We start from the raw sequence: 24346 nt of genomic DNA on the forward strand, positions 1-24346 counted from the left end.
TCTCTGAATTACTGACTCTGGTTAATTGTCGACTCTTGCTAAGGGAATGTATAAATGAACACGTATGTGAATATACTTGAAACATTCATTTTAAATTTGTTATTTAAATGGTTTTAAGTAATTAGAAAGAAGAATTTCTTTTAACTGGGTCTAGTAGAGCAATATAGATATTACAGCTACAAATAAAAGGACAGTTATCAATCACATTTTTCTTTGTTCACATTTCAAAGATGAAGTCCAGTTTAGGCATTTTATGTGTGAGATGCCCATTGGACATCCAAGTGGAGAGACTGAATAGGGAGGTGGACATAAGTTTGGAGAGGTCCTCAAGTTTCCAGAAACTTACAGAAGTTCATAAGTTTGGAGAAAATGGGGAGTTGTCAATATGGGTAGTACTTGGAGCCATAGGATAGGCTGAATAGGATCACCAAGGGAGGGGATATAAATTAAGAGGACATAAGGTCCTAAGACTAAAGCCTGGGACATTCCAAAACTTAGAGTTTGGGGTAATGACGAGAAGCCACAAAAGAGACTGACCTAGAGAGGGTCAGAGAGATTAGAAGAACCAAGAGAAAACCAGTCATCACATGTTCAGCTCTCATTGTCCCTGGCTCTTTTCAACACGCACTCTGATTCTTCTCATCTATCTCAGGAGCTTCTTCCAACTTCAGGGCATTATCACTAATTTTCCTATCTGCCCCTCTGCTTCTCATGACCCTCACTCAGTAATTCTCTGTTTCGCCTTTGTCTTCAGATTTGGCCCACCTGCAACTTGAGGACATAGAGTCGGGGTGTCCATTTGCAGCCTCAGCTCACATAAGCCATGTTGTACATTTCCCTTATTCCTCACCTCACCTGTCATCTTCTCCACTGAAAGAGACAGAGAGATAGCTACTCTTGATGTTCTTCGCTTCAGACCCTCTGATTCAGCTTTCAGGTTGGGTGCCTTGCACCCCCTTAAACTTATCCTAAGCCCTGCTTTCCTGGACTTTCTCCTTGCCTGTGTATTATATTCTGGCTCCAGCTGTGGGCATTCGGCCACTTTGGAAAAACAACCTGTACTTTCCAGTCAGTCCCTGAGTCCCTCTATTTCTGCACAACCCCATCCCCACTCTACCCCAGCTTCAGTGGATAGCACTTTTTGCTGTCACCCCTCAGGTCATTTGAGCCATAGTTGGAGGGAAGTCAAGTCTCCTGAACCCACCCTAATATATTGCCCAAGCTTTTTACTATATGGTGATCTCAAAGAGTCTGGGGAAAAAATTCCCTGGAATAGAGATGTATAAGATGGAAAATTCAAATATTTGATTCTCAGCCTACAATTTGTACTTGCTTCCTGCAATCACATGCTAAATCAGTAGGAATTTCTTGAGGGAGAACTAAGGAGTCTAATTAGCAAACAACACCTAACATTTGCCTTAGAGACTGTGGGATATAAATTAGTAGGAGGAGAAGAGAATCCCAAAATAATTATATCGGTCCTAGAACTATTTTTGAGGGCTCTATAAGCATTGGTTGGTCCCTGTTTAGCTTAAATTCTTATCAAGTAGGGTTAGGAATGTTTAGGGGAATAGAGACTGAGGTCTAGTAACAAGTCATTTGAATTCCTGAGTTTCAAGGCCACTACACTACCAGATCTCTTAGAAAGTCAAGAATTCCCAAGTTCTAGTTTTCTTATTTGTTTTGTTGATGATGCCTGATCTAGAACAATTGTTTTCTTTACCTCAGTCCTTCAGTTAATAATAGGTAGATATGTGCTGAAATTTTCACTCATTTTTAACAGATAAGCATGTAATTGTACCTTTACTACTGTTGTGATAAAACACGTTTTATTCCATTGTGAAACATTCAAACAATGCAGAAAGTAAACAATTTAGAAACTGAAAGTCCTCTAAAGTCCTCCTCTCCTTAAATATACTCAATCCCTCCTAATAGTTTGGTGTATATTTTAAAAATACTTCTGTATTAAAAAAACGGGATATATGGAACATATCGCTGAGAACTATTTCATTTGATAATATACCTTTGATACCTTTCTACGTCAGTACTTGTAGCTCTGTCTCATTTTTAATGGGTATATGATGTATTACTGTATGGATTTACCAAAATTTGTTTAGCCAAAAATGTAGGTTATATTAAGTTTTTTACAAACACAATCAATACAAAAATTAACGTTCATGTATATATTTCTTTGTACACTGTGTGAATACTTCTGTAGGATATATTCCTGGAATTGGATTTCTTAGGCTAAAAATATAGACATTTAAAATTTTGTGAGATAATGACCAAATTGCCTTTTTAAGAGGTTGTGTCATTTTACATGAACATCAACAAAGTGTGCAATATCTGTGTTCATAAACATTGACCAACAGTGAGTATTATAATTGCCTGAACATGGTAGGTAGAAAATTATATCTATTCAAATTTGCATTTCTCTAAATGTTATGGTAATGATTAAGTTAGATACTTTTTGTAAAATATATAAAGTATTTTTATTGACTGCTTTTACAAAACTGTAGTTATTATCATTAATTAAAGGTATACCAAATGTATCTTAGGAGCAAGGCAGAAACATATAGGTATATATATACACATATATACACATATATATTCAATATCTACATCTATATCTACATAAAATATATAAAACCTTGTTTCAAGTGCTGAATAATGACTGGTGTTGAAAGATGAGTAATGACATTTTGCCCTCCTGCTACTTTCACTCTGGGGGGAGGGGGGACATACTTGCACACTGCTAATCTAAGCAAGTGAATGGGGGAGAAAAGACACTAAATGTGGGTTGAGAACTAGTCAAACTTTGAGTCCCAATTGGAATTTAGGATTAATATATAGCATTTTAAACTTTTACTCTTGGTATGAAATGTTACTGTATTTTGATAAGACTTTAAAATCAACATCCAAATGCAGTTCTACTTGAAAGTCCACCAATAACAAACTTTCCTGTTGGTCATAATTTTTCTTTGGGTAGCTGCAATAACATCACATGACATTCCTAACATGGGTTCTCCTGACCCAAGATCATTCCTGGAGTATTCATTTCCAAAGATAGCAACCTCATTGCTGCTCTGTTCTTTTCTACTGAAGAGGTCTGTATTTTCTGTTTGTTGACAGAGATGGCTCTTTTTCCATACCATGAATGACATGGTGTCTACGGGTTATATTTGTGACATCTTCTTGTAATGTAATTTGCATTCACTATGTGTGAAGCCACAAGCTAAAGGCTTAGATGAGAATATGGCCAAGTCTAATTAAACAGCCAAGTCAGGAAATGAATAGGTTGCCAAATAGCTAAGAACTGGATCATGTAGAAGAAAGGACAGCTGTGTTGAGCTCAGGCCCAGAGTAGTCTTTTGAATTTTAGGAAAGGGACGGTCAAAACAGGGCAGCTAATGTGATGAAGTCCAAAAGTGAAACTGGAGCTAAGGATGTATGAGTCAAGAAGTCAAGGAATTGGAAATCCACTAATTCTGAACATCAATACTGTTCTAGAACAAAAGCTGATTAGATCAGAGGATGAGTGAGTATTGGAGAGGGACACAACCAGGTGAGTTAGGCCACCCGTATATACCTAACAGGATACTATGACAAGAAGATTCATTTGCAGCTACCTGTATCTTATCTTACTCCACATGTGGCAGAACTCATAATTCTTAAGGAACCACAGTCAATTCTGATCTTATAAGCATGACTTATGAAATGTGTTTATTTAAAAATGATGAAACAATATATACAATGGAATATTAGCCATAACAAAGAATGAAATCTTGCCATTTGTGACAACATGGATGGACCTGGAAGGTGTTATGCTTAGTGAAATAAATCAGACAGAGAAAGACAAATACTGTACGTTTTCCTTTACGTGGAATCTAAAAAACAAAACAAACGAACAAATATAGCAAAACAGAAACAGACTCACACATGTACCAAAATGTTCATTGCAGCTCTATTTACAATACCCAGGACATGGAAGCAACCTAAATGTCCATCATCGGATGAATGGATAAAGAAGATGTGGCACATATATACAATGGAATATTACTCAGCCATAAAAAGAAATGAAATGGAGTTATTTGTAGTGAGGTGGATGGAGTTAGAGTCTGTCATACAGAGTGAAGTAAGTCAGAAAGAGAAAAACAAATACAGTATGCTAACACATATATATGGAATCTAAGGGAAAAAAAAATCATGAAGAACCTAGTGGCAAGACGGGAATAAAGACACAGACCTACTAGAGAATGGACTTGAGGATATGGGGAGGGGGAAGGGTAAGATGTGAAAAAGTGAGAGAGTGTCATGGACATATATACACTACCAAACGTAAAATAGATAGCTAGTGGGAAGCAACCGCATAGCACAGGGAGATCAGCTCTGTGCTTTGTGACCACCTAGAGGGGTGGGATAAGGAGGGTGGGAGGGAGGGAGATGCAAGAGGGAAGAGATATGGGGATATATGTATATGTATAGCTGATTCACTTTGATATACAGCAGAAACTAACACACCATTGTAAAGCAATTATACTCCAATAAAGATGTTAAAAAAAATAAAATAAATAAAGATGCTAAAAAAATAAATTAAAAAAAAAAAAAAAAGAAACAGACTCACAGAACAAACTAGTGGTTTCCAGAGGGGAGGGGGCAGGGGAGGGGCAAAACAGGTGAAAGGCTTAAGTGGTACAAACTAGCAGTTATAAAATAAATACGACACAGAGATGTAATATACAGCACAGGGAAGATAGTCAATACTTTATAATATTGTATAATATTTGTGGTGTGTAGTCTATAAAAATATTGAAATACCATGTTGTACACCTGAAAATAATATACTATTGTTAAGTCAACTATACTTCAATAAGTTTTTTTAAAAACATAAAACAAAAAATTTTCTACAGACTAAAGTCCTTAGGAAAAAATCTCTTCCTGGATGTAACACATAAAACCTTGGTATTCTAGGTTGACCAGAATCGTTTTCAGATTTACCTGAATTGTAACCTACTTCAGTATGTTATTCAATGTATATTTCAATGGTTTACTTTTGTGGAGTATTAAATGCTAATGGATACTGCGGGGTTTTCTACATCTTGATGTAGTCTAAAATAAAACAAAATTTTCTTTGTATGGTTGGGATCTGGCAGTTCTTTTAAATTCTTTACTGAAAAACATTTCCAAGAATGTTAGATAAGAGATGTCTTTACCCTCCACTCTCTCACCCACAAAAACTATTCTTCCATGCTTGTTTTAAGTGGGAAAAATTAAATTGTCCACAAGGGCAGTTTGAGCAAGCTGTGACTTGATTTAAATATTTCACACTCTTCAGCTGTACTTTCCCCCTGGGATCTTGCAGCCTTCTTTTCCAGAGAAATTTCCATTTTAGTTCTAAGTTTTGATCTTAATTATCTATTCCTTGCTAGTTTCCAGGATTATTCTTGGTGTTCCTAGATCAATGCCAAGGCACAGTTCTCATCTCTTGCAGTAAATATTTTAAAAGGAAAAGACCTGCAAAGTTTGTTTGAATAGAATAAACTTACTTCACATTAGAAAACTAAAGCCAGTTAATTATTAAATCATACTTCATTGTATATATCAAGTTGGATATCACAATAATATCCTCCATTATTAACTACAAAGAAACAGTTGGCTATTTGTGCTGCATCAGAATGAAAACTTTTATTCTTTTGACTTTTTTCAAACACATGCTAGTTCATTATTTTACTAAAAGGCACTAACAGATGTTAGGCAGAATGTGGCCTCATCTGGGACATATAAAATACCATTCCAAGTCTCCATAGAAGGGAAACAGCAATATTATTTAGTTCTCCCCAAAAGCTTAACCAGCCCATCTCATTTAATCTGTTTAAGGTGAACAGTTAAGAGTAGCACCAATTATTTTGGTTGTCTTAGGAATATAAAAAGGAACAATGAACTAAAACACCAAAAGGAAAGTGTCACAAAAAGAAATGCACTATGTTGAAATACAAATAAAACTTCACTAAAGCTTGTGGCTAGAGCTGTATTTTTTCAGCTGAAGAGGTAGTAAATCTTGAGTTGCCTGCTTCCTGAAGCCACCTTGAATTATAGGTCTCTTTAGGCCTTTCTACAATGTTTCTACTTAATTTGACCCTTTCAAAGAAAGCACAACACATCTAAAAGATGGCATATAAAGATTCTGGTAGAAGATATATTTTGACAGTTTTATATATATATATATATATATTTTTTTTTTTATATATATACATATATATAGTGATTAAATCCCAAGATATTCCAGTCTTTTAACCTACCTTTTAGTTTTAATTTTGTTTTGTTTTCTTAAAGTAACTTTTCTAAGAAAACAAAAACAAAACCTGATGGTTTTTGTCAACAGATCAGGTTCATATACTATTATATTTAGCATTATCTCTAGCTTCTTGAAAATAGACCACATTGAGGACTGGAATAAATACTAGTGTTGAGAGGAAGCTCTGGAGATGTTTGCCTCAGACTGCTTACCCATTAGAAAGAAGAAAAATGCTGGAGTTGTGTATGCAGCACAGAGTGGGAAGGCACACGTGGCATAATGGAATGTACCCTGGACTTGGAGTCAGATGACCTAGGTTTGAGCCTCAGCTCTGCCACTTATGAACTCAATGTTTGGGAGAGTTAGTTAACCACAGAAATCACATTTCCCTCCTCTGTGAAGTAGGAATAATACCTTGGAGAACTGTTCTGAAGAGTCAGTGAAATAATGGATATAAAAGTGTTCTGTAAACTGTGATATATACATAGCTTGTTATTAACAAACTATTGGTGGCCTGCAATTTTCATCTCAGATAAGCAGATAACAATTAGATATTTGGAGCACAGCTGAAAAGAAATCCATGGAGTGGATATAGAATAGGCAGGTGTGAATTTCCATTTGAGACACACTGCCTAAACAGAGAAAGCCTCTGGGGGACTAAATGCAATCTTGATAGGAATGTCTGCTTTTAAGTGGTAAAGTGAGGCAAACCAAGCTCATATGAACTATTCTATTTCATATAAACACTGGGATCAAAGATTCCCAATCTTTCATTCTCTTAACGCCTATTTAAGGAGCATCTATTATATGCCAAGCATTGTGCTAGGTATACGCTGGTGAACAAGATTTCTGCTCTCAAGGAACTTGTGTTCTAGTTACATTAATATCTTTATTCCAAGCACTCGGCAAAGTGTTAGCACATAGTAGATGCTCAATAAAAGTCGACTGAGCTGAACTAATCTAATTTTGTAGCATTACCATAGCAGAAAGCCAGTAAAGAGATGATTTTTGTGATCAGAGATGTCTACCCAATTCACCATGTGATTAACAGGGTACTACTTCTGAAGTTTTGAGGGAAAAGAAACTTTCTAACTAGAGTTCATCTAGTATTATATAGTATTAATTTAATGTCTTCCTGCTTAAAATATAGTTATCACTTCCAATTAGTAGATTTAACAAGGGGGCAGGGTGTTAGTAGAAAATGTTTTTCAGGGTGGTATCCCTCATGTCAGGTCGAAAAATTAGCAAAAAGAATATAGGCTGGATATGTCAAATCACTATTGACAGGCTGACTATGGACTTGACATTGATTTAATACACAATTAAAACAAAGGGGAAGAAAAATGGAAAGTCCATTCTATTTATATGATAATCAACTCTTAACAAGTGCAGAGAGTTTATGTTTTGAAAGCATACCTTTCTTGAAGCCACTCAAGAGAGCTAGTGTCATGAAATAAAACTTCTTAGAGTTTTTTCATAACATCTAGAAGCTGACTGGTGGGGTCAGGGTGATTGACGTCAGTATTGTCCACCAATATCACCACTTCTTCTGAACTCGGTTCAGCCTCAGTTCAAGGACTCAGTCCCCTTGCAGATGGAGGAGGCTATGTAACTAGTTTTGGCCAATGACATGTGATCAGAGATCTGTTTCTTTCCCAAGCTAAGGCTGTGAAAAGTTCATAGGGATTCTTTACTCACTTTTTTCCTCTGCCACAGAGACTCAGTTGCTGTGCTCTGGGTGATACAGCTACAAGATGGTGAGCCCTCTGTCAATCTGGAGCCCTCTGTCAATCCTGGAGTGACTGAAATAGAACGAGTCTGATTCACATGAAGCATGAGCAAGCAATAAACTTCTGTTGTGTTAAGGCATGGAGATTTGTTACTATACCATAACACAGCCTTTCCTGATTAAGGTAGTCAGGGAAGGCCCATAATACTCTCAGTCCAAGTTTCTGAGTAAGAGATAAAATAGATAATATGAGTTCCATTAATTTGTCAGTAGTGTCTTTCATATTAAGGATGCTAGCCTGAGGTCTAGCTTTTTAATCACATTTAATCCAGATATCCCATAAGTTTTCCATCAATTGTCCCGTGAATTTTTTTAAAGTACCATATTTAACTTTTATCCATAAAGTTCCTGTGCTTTTTACAAATGATCACTTTCCTCAACATCAATTGAATTTCTTAACCTAACCACACATTATTTTCATAAGCATTTTCACTAGAGCAAAACGTTCTGAATTATGCGCAGCATTAATTGAACGACATGTGCAGTTGTGAACAAAGAAGGGAGATGCTTCTGCAACTGCCCTGTCTCTAGAAAGTGGACCTTGTAGAAGCAGAAGCATTCCTAATTATTTTGATTTTTTTTTTTTTTTCCACATTGGAAAAAGACCTTAACCTTGAAGGGCTGGTAGAATCTGAGAATTGTCATTTCTTATTTAAAGCTTTAGGTAGTTAGTGACAGTTTTGAAGTCACTGTCTTTGCTCTTGTTTACCTTAATGGATTGTGAGGTAGGGCACACAGTGTGTTGTGTTTAATATTTTAATGCCTGTCTTCTTTCTTTCTACCTATCCAAAGCTAACACTCACAGTCCTACTCGACTCCGAGCTCCTCAGGAAATCTCCCCTGAACACACCAGCTGGAACGGTTCCTTTGCTTTTCCAAAATCTTATGTAAATTCATAACATTTATTTGGCATTGCTTGTAGAGAGTTTTACAGAATTCAAAAGCTGGAAAGGACCTAAGAATCATTCAACACAATCCTCTCATTTTGCAAATGAGGAAAGTAAAGTCCAGAGCAATTATATAATTTAGCTAAGTCACATAGTTAGAGACACATTGGAGGCTATAAACCTAGTTCGCCCAATTCCCAGTGCAGTCCATTCCTTCGTGCCACAAGTGCCTTCACATTAACTATCTGGTAGCGTTGGTTACCTTTTCCAGAGAACACCAATAGCATATCTTGAGGTCAGGGAACTCTTTCACTTTGTTACTTCAGTTTGTAGCTTAATTTATACGCATTTTATATACTCTTTGGTAGACTAACTGGTTGTGTTTTAGGGAGTCCCAGGCGAGAGCAGGAGTCCGAACCCGATCCCCAGCAGCCGGCCAGGGAGGCTTAATGGGGGTCGCAGGTAGGGGCAGGAGACCTCAAGGAGAGAGAACGCCGAGAACGAAGCGCCGCCGTCGTCATCCGGGCATTGCCCGGGGGCTCCGTCGCCCCGCGGAGGGCGCCGGGGGGCGGGGCCGGGTGGCCCGGGGCGGGGCGGAGGCTCGGGCCCTCCTGGCAGTACACGGCGGCGTCCCCTCCCCTCGCGCCACGGGCCTCCTGGCGCCGTGCACGTCCCTGTCCCGCGCCTCCGCCCCCTCGCCCACTCGCTCCTTCCCGCCCTCCCCTCTGCGCCGGCCGAACCGGCTTCCCCTCGGTCTCTCATGAATATTGAGCGGCCCCTGTTGTATTTCCCGAGCTCCATTGCGGAAGCCGAGGCTCGCCATATTGTGCGGCGGCGCCAGCAGCCGCGGCGCCTTGTACCTGAGTCTCGCTCCGGCCGCGGCTAGCGGAGCCCCGGATTGGGGCAGGAGCCGGTGAGCGGGGCGGGCGGGGAGGCGAGGGGCGCGGAAGCGGCGGGCTCGGCCGCGTGTTAGCTCGGCGTGGCTGCGGGCGGCTGACGGCCGCCCCGGGGCCGGGGGGCGTGTGTTCGCGGGGGTGTGAGGGGAGATGGCGCCTCCACCCCCGGCCGCTCTCGGGGCGGGGATGGCGGGGGAGGCGGCTTCTCATTGTTCCCGTTTCTTCGAGGGTCTTGGCGGGGGTGGGGAGTCCGGCTTGGGGAGGACCCCGTGGGCGAATCTCGGGGATTCCTTCCTTCGTGCGAACCGTTCGTTCCTCTGCGCGGAGGCCGGGACTGCGGTGCGGCCCCCTCGCCTCCCGGGGCGGGGGCCCCAGCTTCTCCACGTCCGCTCTCCGGGGGCGAACCGCGTGGAATGCAGGGTTTTCCTCCCCGGGCTTCCCCCTCGCAGCCGGGGGTGTGTGTCCGCACTGTGGAGGGTGAGGCAGGGGCGCTTTGTGCAAATAGCCCGCTTTCCCCCGGGGTGCTGGAGTCCGGGTTCGAGCGTAGAGGCGGTCCTCGTCGTCGGGGTTCCCTGTAGGCTGCGGGGAGACTCCTCCTGTTTAAAACATTCCTGGACTGCCGCTTGCCTGCTCGGGAGTATCTGTTGCTGCTTTCTAAAACCGCGACGTTGCCCCGGAGGAGTCGTGGGGGGAGGGGGTGTCTTGGTTTGTTTCTGATGGAAGCTTCGCGTTTTGAACCCAGTCGTGTACGCTGAGGTCTTTGGTACCGAGTGTCGCCGGGGAGCCCTCGTCCTGGTTGTCAGGATCATTTCCCTCCTACAGACGTTGCCTCCCTGCTCCCAGAGATACTGTTAGTAAAAATTGGTCTCTAAAACTTTGAGGTTCATTCCGATTATTTGGCCCCTAAGACCAATTATAGGCTTACCTCCTTGAATCTTTTTTGGATAACTATTGCCTGGCTGTCAGAAGTTTTAGAGAATGTGTACCTTTACGTGGTAAAATGGTTTGAAAATGTCAGGTTTCTCGAAGGTGTGTAAAGATACTTGTTTGCTGTGAAAAGGGTAGCTTTGCATTCGGTATTTTAGTAATATGGTTTATTTCTTTTAAAAAGTAAAAAAATTGAGACATGGTTTCATTGTTTTAGACTGAGAATAATGTTTAAAACTAATGTATGTGTGATTTGCATCACATAGTCTACTTTTGGTAGTTCCAAGATGATCAGCTGGAATACTTAGTGTAATTGGCAGATAATCTACTTTCCTCACTTGCATTAGAGTGTAGTTGTTGAATATTTTAATAACTTAGATTGGTGTTAGAGCTTGGTTTTAAAGTGAGTGTTTCATCCTTTGATTTATAAAGCATTTAAATGGCAGCAATATGACTCTTGGTTATTCCTTTTTTCCCCTAAAATTTCTACTTGTCACAATCAACAGGTATCTTTTAAAATCTTGTTTGTACATTTAACGTGATTTTTAGTAAAATAATGGGTAGTTATATAAGACTCCATTTTCCAAGGCTAGCACAGCAAATATGGCCCCTTACTTTTTCTAAGGATTGGAGATCATTTCCTTCAGGTACCGTTGTGGAATACACATTTGAGGTAAATTACAGTAGTTGTGAGAGTGCAATGGAGAATTTATGAAGGAAAACTGCCTGAGTAGGCTAGTCCGCTTGAGTATTAGAAAAATATGCTGATGGTCCTCAAATGTGCTGCATAGAAAGATTTTAAATTAGAACCATTAACATAATGTAGACAATGCAGACATTCAACAGACTACGAATTTTGAGTTTTTTCCTCTGCCTGTGTGGAACACTCAGACTGCTAGCTCCCAGATTTGTGTGGATAGAAATATGGAGCAGGTCAGCAAACATCTTTGGAATTTCATTTGTCTATTACTGACCTTCAGCATGTGGTGTCAGGTCTGTCTCTTTAATTTGATTTATTCGTGATTTGTGTTTATATTATGCAGTCTTTGGAGTAAAGGTGATATATGTCTAATGAATAATATATAACCAGATGTTTCAGTGACAGTTTCATTTCTATACATTAGCACAGAAGCATAATTCCTTCTAGCAAGAAAAGTGAGTTAACATTAAAATGCACTTTATTAAAATTATGGCAGCATTTCTGGTGTGACTTAAAGCACTTCACACCTTTGTATCAACTCATTTGTTAAATCTGGGGAAACTAGACAGTGTATCCCAGTTTGCAGTTTTTTTTTTAATAGTAATCTTTTATTTATTTATTTATTTATTTATTTATTTTTGGCTGCGTTGGGTCTTCGTTTCTGTGCGAGGGCTTTCTCTAGTTGCGGCAAGCGGGGGCCACTCTTCATCGCGGTGCGCGGGCCTCTTCACTATTGCGGCCTCTCTTGTTGCGGAGCACAGGCTCCAGACGCGCAGGCTCAGTCATTGTGGCTCACGGGCTTAGTTGCTCCACAGCATGTGGGATCTTCCCAGACCAGGGCTCGAACCCGTGTCCCCTGCATTAGCAGGCAGACTCTCAACCACTGTGCCACCAGGGAAGCCCCTGCAGTTTTTAAAAAGGGAAAAATACTGTGAGATTATGTACAGTCTGACGGCATACAGATCTACACTTGATTTTTAATTAATGTTTGTTACGCATGGTGTGGAAGACAGACATTGTTGTCAGACATTAGTTGTTTAATTTCCTGATGTTTTTCATTTCTTTGGAATCTTTCAAGATATCAGTAAGTTATTATAGTAACTTATTGAGTGTTTATTTGCATTTAAGTGAGTAGATCCCCATATAATTTGGGTACAAAGGTACAGTAAAATTTACCCTGTCCATTCTCTGTAGATCCAGATATCCTGTCTATTCCACCCCCCCACCCCCGACTTTCACTTTTTCTACCTAATGTGTCAGACGGGTCCTCTGGTGTCTCTTGTAAGGTGTATAGCTTGGTTGATTTTACATGGATATACTGACTGTGGTAATGGGACTTTTGACAGTTAAGTAGCAACTGGTATTAGTATGTCCATGGGCAGGAGCTAGGTGATGAGTCCCCGAATTATGCTAAGGGAGTAGGTGGCCCACTCTCCACTTTTATGCTCTGTGGAGGAACCCCAGTGGAACTGGCATGGACTTTTAACTTTAAAATTTTTTTCACTTCTGTTTTGTCTTATGGATGTTAGGCAGCCGAAGTGGACTAATATGTCTGGGTCTAGTGATACCTTTTCTTGGATGCTCAGGAACTATATACATACATTGCTAAGAATTCTGAGAAAGATTCTCATTGTTTGAATTTGCCTTCTCTCTATGTGTCTGCCATTTTGTCATAATTTTTAAAAAATCTATTAAGTACAATAATGAAAAATTATTTTTGAAATTAACCTCAGATTAAATTGTCTAATGAGGGCGTCTTATTAAATGAAGTAACAAACCATAACATTTGAACAAAGCATTTTGGTCATTTGTTTTCAGCAGTTGTGTTGATTTGGGGCTCTCCTGCAAGAGGGATTTCTTTTTGTTCCTATGCTGTAGCGTGTAGTTGTAGTTTATGAAAAAGTTAGATTCTAACGTCAGTGCGTAAAATGAAAAACACATGTAGTAAGAAATTATGCTTGAAAATCCCTTAGGATAGGAAAACATACCAATAAGTTCAGTTCAGCTTTAGTGTTGGAATAGATTGTTGTTTCTTTTGTTGAACACTAGATGAAGTAGTCAGCCTGCAGTATGGGCTGTGTTGAACACAGCAAAAAAAAAAAAGTCTTTAAATATAAGAATCACATTCAGCGTGGCGTCATGCTCATACCAGGAGAGGCTTGTGGGAACTGAGACCACTGAGGAACAGCAGACCAGCTCCACTATCTCACATTTTCTCTAGGATACATGTGCTCTAGTGAGAGGACGTGGGGGTGTGTGCTTGGAATAGCCGGAACTGTGTAAATATTTCTTGTTTCCTCTCTTTTTTTTCCTTTGCAAGCTGGATAGTTTAAATCACAAAAGGTAAATGATTTTTTTGTTGCAATTTAACAGACACAAATTTAAAGGGTTTGGTGTTTTTCTTTCTAAAATATATTTTACCTGTAACTCCAAAGTTACTTTGCTTTTCCCTTCAGTAAAGAAGCAAGGTATCTCAGAGGAGAGCAGCTAGAATCACTGTGATTAACAATGTATTAGTGTCCAACAGAGAAAACAAACTTCAATAGGAATTTGAACAGAGGGGATTTAATATAGGGAGATGGTTAGACGAGTGTTAAGAGCAAAAAGAGAACGTTATAGTAATCAGTTAAAGAGCTCAGAGAAGAGGTTCTACTGGCCTGGTTCTGAACTTTTGAGGTCAGCCTTGTTGAGCTGCTGATTAGTTCTGGGGGATACTGAAAGAAGCTGGAGGCTGGAACCAATTGCTGCTGCCAGTAACTGGAAGGAAGTCCCCTCACCCGTCTTCCTGCTTTCCCATCTCCATTCATTACCTCCATTGGCAAAGCCTAACAGGGAGCCCCCTGGCAGAAGAGTTGGTGAAATACAGTTGCACAGTCTCAGCCTAAGCACCACAAAGCAGTCTAGAGTGGTGGTTTTGGAGTTGAGAGATAGGGAGTAAATTACCTGCACAAGTAGTATAGATTAAAATAATTTAAATAGGGAATCCTGTCCTTACCTTGCCTGTTCAAAAAACATTTATTGATTATCTTCTGTGTGCCAGACCTTCTGCTAGGGATTAGGGATAGAAAAATGAAGCGAATAGGGTCTCTTATTCAATTGAATAAGCAGAGATGACAAACTACCATACAGGTGTTAAATGCAGTAACAGATAAGTGATACGCTTTGGGAACCCAAAGGACATAGCAACCTACTTGCCTCTTTTCTTCCCAGCTAAACCTAATGACTACTGTTTTTATTTGGTATCTTGATCAAATCCAACTTCATTCTGTTTGACTGCTGTCCTATGAAAGCTGTTTCTCTGAGACGCCTCAGATTTATCATGCAGTTACTGTCATTAGTTAAGCATTTCTCTGTGCTTTATTTTTCTAGATTATAAAGACCATCATTTTCTCTGCACTTATAGCCTAGCCTAGTACTTCACACATAGAAAATGTTTGAGGAATATTTATTTTTGCAGTGGATAATGGGAATTAAAGTTTGCTCATTACCTTTGTAGACATTGTTTCCTCCTTCCAAGGTCATTAGAAAATAGTTTGGCTAGAGTGTTATGATTTTACAGATGTGAGAATTGAAAGATTTAAATAATTGGTTAATATAAACTATATAGTACTAGTAACTGATCTACAAATAGGACTTTGGATTTCTGATGTGTTATATTCCAGATCCAGCAGTTTTGGCAGGGATTTCGTTTGATGGCTAAATAAAACCTTCTTCTACTTCTCATTTTAGAGCCTAATGTTCTAAAATCTCAAATTATTTTGGGGTGGGGGGAGGAAGAAAAGAAGCCCCTCATTTTATTTCCTAAAAATTAAAACATCATGCAGTTTCTATTTACATTGTTCTTTTTAGTTGTCTACTGTTTTCTTTTTTTCTACTCACTGTGTTGATTACACTACCTCTGTTAGCTATTGTAAAATGTGCAAATCTGCATACTTCATTTCGACTTCCTTTTTAGAAGAGTGTTCTGCGTGTTTCCCCCACCATACACAGACTATGTTGATTTAACTTAAAACCAACTGATTTTTCACTTATAAAAAGATGTATGCCTCCATGCCAGTAATTGCATTAAATCCTCACTATTTACACTATTTACTGTATAAAGTCTAATTCAGTCTGGGACGGCTGTCTGTATAGAGTCTAATTCAGTCTGGGACGGCTGTCTGTATAGAGTCTAATTCAGTCTGGGACGGCTGTCTTGGTATCCAGCCAAATGTTTTGTAGAAGGCTTTCCTGTATTACAGAAGGGGTAGTGTTGTGTATAGTAGAAGGAGCTTCAGAATTGAAGGCAGGAGACTTGGTTTCTAGGTCTGGTTCCACTACTAGCAAGTTTCTTGGCCTTTCTGTTTTCTTTTCTATAAAAAAAAAAAAAAAAATAGCACACTCGTTGACCTTCCAGGTTATTTGTAAAGGTTTAAGAGGTAACATAAAGAGCATTGTGAATATAAGAGGGTGTATTTGAAGAAAGAGGGACAGATTGATCTGTTGCATGGATCTTGAGAGAGAGAAAGACAGAGATTGATCTATGGCATAGTTGTGTGTCTCCTTTCAAGTTTTTGAGTCTCCATGTTTAAAAGAAGATTTTTAGGGTGAAATGGGGTATGGGAGGAGTTGTGGATGTCCTATAACCCTACTTTTCCCAAGTCTGGTCAATAGTGTAGTATTCCCAATCTCCTTAAATAATTGTCTGTTAAGGTTGATGTGCTTCATTAATTTTCTTTCACCAGGGCTAAATATCTTATGTCGTGAGACAATACCCCAAATTTGTACACTTAGGCACAAAACTACCACTTTGCAGATTGTTTAAATGACAAGGGCCTAAGGGAGTAGAAGAAGTAGATGCCGTTACTATTTTGACTGGAAATTTCCTATTTTGGTTTTGTTTTATTTATGTTGTTTTATAATACCAATTACAGAAAATCTCTGTGCTTTTATTTATTTTTTATTTTTTTGGTTACGTCAGGTCTGAGTTGCAGCACGCGGGCTCCTTAGTTGTGGCATGTGAACCCTTAGTTGCTGCATGCATGTGGGATCTAGTTCTCTGACCAGGGATCAAACCTGGATCCCCTGCATTGGGAGCTTGGAGTCTTAACCACTGCACCACCAGGGAAGTCCCTCTCTGTGCTTTTAAAAAGACACATAGCAAGATTAGAAATTATACCTGTTGTTTAGTTTTTTTTTTATTAACACCTTTATTGGAGTATAATTGTTTTACAATGGTGTGTTAGTTTCTGCTGTATAACAAAGTGAACCAGCTATACATACACATATATCCTCATATCTCCTCCCTGTTGTGCCTCCCTCCCACCGTCCCTATCCCCCCAACTAGGTGGACACAAAGCACGGAGCTGATCTTCCTGTGCTATGTGGTTGCGTCCCACTAGCTATTGATTTTACCTTTGTAGTGTGTAAATGTCCATGCCACTCTCTCACTTCGTCCCAGCTTACTCTTCCCCCTCCCCATGTCCTCAAGTCCATTCTCTAGGTCTGCATCTTTATTGCTGTCTTGCGCCTAGGTTCTTCAGAACCGTTTTTTTTTTTTTTGAAGATTCCATATATATGTGTTAGCATATGGTATTTGTTTTTCTCTTTCTGACTTCACCCTGTACGACAGTCTCTAGGTCCATCCACCTCACTGCAAATAACTCAATTTCGTTTCCTTTTCTGTTGTTTAGCTTTAATGAATTTAATTTCTTATCCTTGATCTTAAAAGGTTTTTTTTGTTTGTTTCTTTGTGGGTAAATAAGAATTTTTTTTGAATTTTATTTTTTTACATAGCAGGTTCTTATTAGTTATCCATTTTATACATATTAGTGTATATATGTCAGTCCCAATCTCCCAGTTCATCACACCACCACCACCACCATCACGCCCCGCCACTTTCCCCACTTGGTGTCCATACATTTGTTCTCTACATCTGTGTCTCCATTTCTGCCCTGCAAATCGGTTCATCTGTACCATTTTTCTAGGTTCCACATATATGCGTTAATATACAGTATTTGTTTTTCTCTTTCTGACTTACTTCACTCTGTATGACAGTCTTTAGATCCATCCACGCCTCTACAAATGACCCAATTTCATTCATTTTTATGGCTGAGTAATATTCCATTGTATATATGTACCACATCTTCTTTATCCGTTTGTCTGTCGACAGACATTTAGGTTGCTTCCATGACCTGGCTACTGTAAATAGTGCTGCAGTGAACATTGGGATGCATGTGTCTTTTTGAATTATGGTTTTCTCTGTATATACCCAGTAGTGGGATTGCTGGGTCCTATGGTAATTCTATTTTTAGTTTTTTAAGGAAGCTCCATACAGTTCTCCATAGTGGCTGTATCAATTTACATTCCCACCAACAGTGCAAGAGGGTTCCCTTTTCTCCACACCCTCTTCAGCATTTGTTGTTTGTAGATTTTCTGATCATGCCCATTCTAACTGGTGTGAGGTGATACCTCATTGTAGTTTTGATTTGCATTTCTCTAACAATTAGTGATGAGCAGCTTTTCATGTGCTTCTTGGCCATCGGTATGTCTTCTTTGGAGAAATGTCTATTTAGGTCTTCTGCCCATTTTTTGATTGGGTTGTTTGTTTTTTAATATTGAGCTGCATGAGCTGTTTATATATTTTGGAGATTAATCCTTTGTCCGTTGATTGGTTTGCGAATATTTTCTCCCATTTTGAGGGTTGTCTTTTCGTCTTGTTTGTAGTTTCCTTTGCTTTGCAAAAGCTTTTAAGTTTCATTAGGTCCCATTTATTTATTTTTAATTACATTATTCTAAGAGGTGGATCAAAAAAGATCTTGCAGTGATTTATGTCAAAGAGTGTTCTTCCTATGTTTTCCTCTAAGAGTTTTATAGTGTCCAGTCTTACATTTAGGTCTCTAATCTGTTTTGAGGTTTTTTTTTGTGTATGGTGTTAGGGAGTGTTCTAATTTCATTCTTTTACATGTAGCTGTCCAGTTGTCCCAGCACCACTTATTGAAGAGACTGTCTTTTCTCCATTGTATATCCTTGCCTCCTTTGTCATAGATTAGTTGACTATAGGTGCGTGGGTTTATCTCTGGGCTTTCGTTCATTTTCCATTGATCTGTATCTGTGGTTTTGTGCCAGTACCATACTGTCTTGATTACTGTAGCTTTGTAGTATAGTCTGAAGTCAGGGAGCTCTGTTTCCTCCAGCTCCGTTTTTTCCCTCAAGACTGCTTTGGCTATTCAGGGTCTTTTGTGTCTCCATACAAATCTTAAGATTTTTTTTTTCTAGTTCCGTAAAAACTGCCATTGGTAATTTGATAGGGATTGCGTTGAATCTGTAAATTGCTTTGGATAGTATAGTCATTTTTGCAATATTGATTCTTCCAATCCAAGAACATGGTATATCTCTCCATCTGTTTGTATCATCTTTAATTTCTTTCATCAGTGTCTTATAGTTTTCTGCATACAGGTCTTTTGTCTCCCTAGGTAGGTTTATTCCTAAGTATTTTATTCTTTTTGTTGCAGTGGTACACGGGAGTGTTTCCTTAATTTCTCTTTCAGATTTTTCATCATTAGTGTATAAGAATGCAAGAGATTTGTGTGCATTAATTTTGTATCCTGCAACTTTACCAAATTCATTGATTAGCTCTAGTACTTTTCTGGTGGCATCTTTAGGATTCTCTATGTATAGTATCATGTCATCTGCAAACAGTGACAGTTCTACTTCATCTTTTCCAATTTGTATTCCTTTTATTTCTTTTTCTTCTCTGATTGCCGTGGCTAGGACTTCCAAAACTATGTTGAATAATAGTGGCGAGAGAGGACATCCTTGTCTTTTTCCTTATCTTAGAGGAAATGCTTTCAGTTTTTCACCATTGAGAATGATGTTTGCTGTGGGTTTGTTGTATATGGCCTTTATTATGTTGAGGTAGGTTCCCTCTATGCCCACTTTCTGGAGAGTTTTTATCATAGATGGGTGTTGAATTTTGACAAAAGCTTTTTCTGCATCTGTTGAGATGATCATGTTTTTTATTCTTCAACTTGTTTATATGGTGTATTACACTGATTTGCATATATTGAAGAATCCTTGCATCCCTGGGATAAATCCCACTTGATCATGGTGTATGATCCTTTTAATGTGTTGTTAGATTATGTTTGCTAGTATTTTGTTGAGGATTTTTGCGTCTATATTCATGAGTGATAATTAGTCTGTAATTTTCTTTTTTTGTAGTATCTTTGTCTGGTTTTGGTATCAGGGTGATGGTGGCCTCATGGAATGAGTTTGGGAGTGTTCCTTCCTCTGCAATTTTCTGGAAGAGTTTGAGAAGGATGGGTGTTAGCTCTTCTCTAAATGTTTGATAGAATTCACCTGTGAAGCCATCTGGTCCTGGACTTTTGTTTGTTGGAAGATTTTTTAATCACAGTTTCAGTACTTGTGATTGGTCTGTGCGTATTTTCCATTTCTTCCAGGTTGTCCATTTCATTGTCATAGAGTTGCTTGTAGTAGTCTCTTAGGATGGTTTGTATTTCTGCAGTGTCTGTTGTAACTTCTCCTTTTTCATTTCTGATTTTATTGATTTGAGTCCTCTCCCTCTTTTTCTTGATGAATCTGGCAATGGTTTATCAATTTTGTTTATCTTCTCAAAGAAGCACCTTTTAGCTTTACTGATCTTTGCTATTGTTTTCTTTGTTTCTATTTCATTTATTTCTGCTCTGATCTTTATGATTTCTTTCCTTCTGCTACCTTTGGGTTTTGTTTGTTCTTCTTTCTCTAGTTCCTTTAGGTGTAAGGTTAGATTGTTTATTTGAGATTTTTTTTGTTTCTTGAGGTAGACTTGTATAGCTATAAACTTCCCTCTTAGAACTGCTTTTGCTGCATCCCATAGGTTTTGGATCGTCGTGTTTTCATTGTCATTTGTCTCTAGGTGTTTTTTGATTTCCTCTTTGATTACTTCAGTGATCTCTTGGTTATTTAGTAATGTATTGTTTAGCCTCCATGTGTTTGTATGTTTTACGTTTTTTCCCCTGTAATTGATTTCTAATCTCATAGTGTTGTGGTCAGAAAAGATGCTTGATACCATTTCAATTTTCTTAAATTTACTGCGGCTTGATTTGTGACCCAAGATGTGATCTATCCTGGAGAATGTTCTGTGCACACTTGAGAAGAAAGTGTAATCTGCTGTTTATGGATGGAATGTCCTATAAATATCAATTAAATCTATCTGGTCTATTGTGTCATTTAAAGCTTGTGTTTCCTTATTTATTTTCATTTTGGATGATCTGTCCATTGGTGTAAGTGAGGTGTTGAAGTCCCCCACTATTATTGTGTTACTGTTGATTTTCTCTTACATAGCTGTTAGCAGTTGCCTTATGTATTGAGGTGCTCCTATGTTTGGTGCATATGTATTTATAATTGTTATATCTTTTTCCTGGATTGATCCCTTGATCATTATGTAGTGTCCTTCCTTGTCTCTTGTAACATTCTTTATTTTAAAGTCTGTTTTATCTGATATGAGTATTGCTACTCCAGCTTTCTTTTGATTTCCATTTGCATGGAATATCTTTTTCCATCCCTTCACTTTCAGTCTGTATGTGTCCCTAGGTCTGAAGTGGGTCTCTTGTAGAGAGCATATAGATGGGTCTTGTTTTTGTATCCATTCAGCGAGCCTGTGTTTTTTGGTTGGAGCATTTAATCCATTCACATTTAAGGTAATTATCGATATGTATGTTCCTGTGACCATTTTCTTAATTGTTTTGGATTTGTTTTTGTAGGTCCTTTTTTTCTCTTGTGTTTCCTACTTAGAGAAGATCCTTTAGCATTTGTTGTAGAGCTGGTTTTGTGGTGCTGAATTCTCTTAGCTTTTGCTTGTCTGTAAAGCTTTTGATTTCTCCATCTAATCTGAATGAGATTCTTGCCGGTTAGAGTAATCTTGGTTATAGGTTTTTCCCTTTCATCACTTTAAATATGTCATGCCATTCCCTTCTGGCTTGTAGAGTTTCTGCTGAGAAATCAGCTGTTAACATTATGGGAGTTCCATTGTATGTTATTTGTTGTTTTCCCTTATTGCTTTCAATAATTTGTCTTTGTCTTTAATTTTTGCCAATTTGATTATTATGTGTCTCGGTGTGTTTCTCTTTGGGTTTATCCTCCCTGGGACTCTCTGCGCTTCCTGGACTTGGGTGGCTATTTCCTTTCCAATGTTAGGGAAGTTTTCAACTATAATCTCTTCAAATACTTTCTCGGGTCCTTTCTCTCTCTCTCTTCTCCTTCTGGGACCCCTATAATGAGAATGTTGTTGCGTTTAATGTTGTCCCAGAGGTCTCTTAGGCTGTCTTCAGTCCTTTTAATTGTTTTTTCTTTATTCTGTTCTGTGGCGGTGAATTCCACCAGTCTGTCTTCCAGGTCACTTATCCGTTCTTCTTCCTCAGTTATTCTGCTATTGATTCCTTCTAGTGTATATTTCATTTCCGTTATTGTACTGTTCATCTCTGTTTGTTTGTTCTTTAATTTTTCTCACTGTTTGTTCTTTAATTCTTCTAAGTCTTTGTTAAACATTTCTTGCATCTTCTCGATCTTTACCTCCATTCTTTTTCCGAAGTCTTGGATCATCTTCACTATCATTATTCTGAATTCTTTTCCTGGAAGGTTGCCTATTTCCACTTCATTTAGTTGGTTTTCTGGGATTTTATCTTGTTTCTTTATCTTGTACATAGCCTCTGCCTTTTCATCTTGTCTGTATTTCTGTGAATGTGGTTTTTGTTCCACAGGCTGCAGGACTGTAGTTCTTCTTGCTTCTGCTGCCTGCTCTCTGGTGGCTGAGGCTATCTAAGAGGCTTGTGTGAGCTTCCTGATGGGAGGGACTGGTTTTGGGTAGAGCTGTGTGTTGCTCTGGTGGGCAGAGCTCAGTAAAACTTTAATCCTCTTGTTTGCTGATGGGTGGGGCTGGGTTCACTCCCTGTTGGTTGTTTGGCCTGAGGTGACCCAACACTGGAGCTTACCTGGCTCTTTGTTGGGTCTAATGGCGGACTCTGAGAAGGCTCACATCACAGAGTACTTCCCAGAACTTCTGCTGCCAGTGTCCTTGGTCTCACGGTGAGACACAGCCACCCCCCGCCTCTGCAGGAGACCCTCCAACACTAGCAGGTAGGTCTGGTTCAGTCTCTCCTGGGGTCACTGCTCCTTCCCCTGGGTCCCAATGTGCACACTACTTTGTGTGTGCCCTACACGAGTGGAGTCTCTGTTTCCCCCAGTCCTTTCAAAGTCCTGGTATCCAATCCCGATAGCTTTCGAATCTCATTCTTTAGGAATTCCTCCTCCCGTTGCCGGATCCCCAGGTTGGGGAGCCTGACGTGGGGCTCAGAACCTTCACTCCAGTGGGTGGACTTCTGTGGTATCAGTGTTCTCCAGTTTGTGAGTCACCCACCCAGCAGTTATGGGATTTGATTTTATTGTGATTGCGCCCATCCTACCATGTTATTGTGGCTTCTCCTTTGTCTTTGGATGTGGGGTATCTTTTTTGGTGAGTTCCAGTGTCTTCCTGTCAATGATTGTTCAGTTAGTGTGATTCCGGTGCTCTCGCAGTGAGAGCATGTCCTTCTACTCCACTATATTCAGTATCAATCTTAAAACTTTTAATTGACATATTTGTAAAGAAAACATGCCTCATAGAATTAGTGGAAAGATGCTTTTTTATTTTTGTCAGGTACTGTCCTCTAGGAATGTTTCCTTTTGTGATTGTAAAGTAATGGAAGCATGTTAAAGGCTCTCAAATATTGATAGTTGAATTTTGTCTAAAATACTAAGACTAAATTTCTCCATTCTTATTGTTATTATTATCGGTTATGTTTGTATTCAGATGTGGGTCTCATTTATCAGTTTGAGTTAACCAGTCATAATTTATCAGTTTAGTGTCCTGAAATATTTTTTTTTCCCAAGAAGTCTCTATAACTTTTGAAAATCTAATGTTACAGTTTTGTATAATTTAAATAACATGACTATTAATTCCAATTTATTTTATTCTGAAACCTTTGAGTATCAAGGATACTGGAATGATTGATTTAGGAGAATTAAGACAATACAGTTGTGCCTGTGAGAAAAAAACAGTTTCACAGAGTAAAGAAGCTGTCATTCACTTCTTAAATGGATTGTTTTTAGTTTTAATCCCTATGTGCAAAATAGTGCTTAGTCCTTTCCAAAGTAATTAAGAGCTAAGAATGGGAAAAAAATCCATAAATTAAGTTGTCTTCTTAATCAAATATAACAGCTTTCAGTTGTCACTTTATTAATTAAAATTTTTTTTAATGGAGAATTTAAGAAATGGAAAAAATCATGCTTTCAATACTCAGTTTTAATTGCTCTTAAATTTTGATTTATTTCCCTTTGGAAATAAATTTTAGCCTTTGGCTTTTGTTTTGTTTAAAATATAGTTTCAACTATCTTTTGTATGTAAACCTAAATTTATGTTTAATTTTAAATCTAACTTTAGATATCACTAACATTTTCTATGCCATAACCAATTTTGTAACATTTTTGATGATTGCCTAATATTTCAAGTGGATGTACCATAGTATATTTATACACTTCCTTGTGGTTGGATCCTAAGGTTCCTTTTAGCTTTATATTTATGTTGATGGTAGGGAAGTACAACATTCATTGTGGCAACCAGATGGAAGTAATTAACAAGTAGTACCTATTGTCTCCATAACTTTATCTTTGCAAGAATAAACCTGTTGGGCTTCCCTGGTGGCGCAGTGGTTGAGAATCTGCCTGCCAATGCAGGGGACACGGGTTCGAGCCCTGGTCTGGGAAGATCCCACATGCCACGGAGCGACTAGGCCCGTGAGCCACAACTACTGAGCCTGCGCGTCTGGAGCCCGTGCTCCG

At 38.9% G+C, this 24346-nt stretch overlaps 1 protein-coding gene across 1 annotated transcript in view; it reads left to right on the plus strand.

The window, feature by feature from the left end:
* Positions 1-9587: 9587 nt before the first annotated feature.
* RNF2 (ring finger protein 2) overlaps positions 9588-24346 on the plus strand; it is a 57381-nt gene continuing 42622 nt past the window's right edge. The window contains exon 1 of the mRNA XM_059937813.1: positions 9588-9884. The gene's annotated coding sequence lies outside the window, so the exon portion shown is untranslated. The remainder of the gene's footprint in view (positions 9885-24346) is intronic.

Source organism: Balaenoptera ricei, chromosome 1 (assembly GCF_028023285.1).
Source record: "Balaenoptera ricei isolate mBalRic1 chromosome 1, mBalRic1.hap2, whole genome shotgun sequence".
NCBI lineage: Eukaryota > Metazoa > Chordata > Mammalia > Artiodactyla > Balaenopteridae > Balaenoptera > Balaenoptera ricei.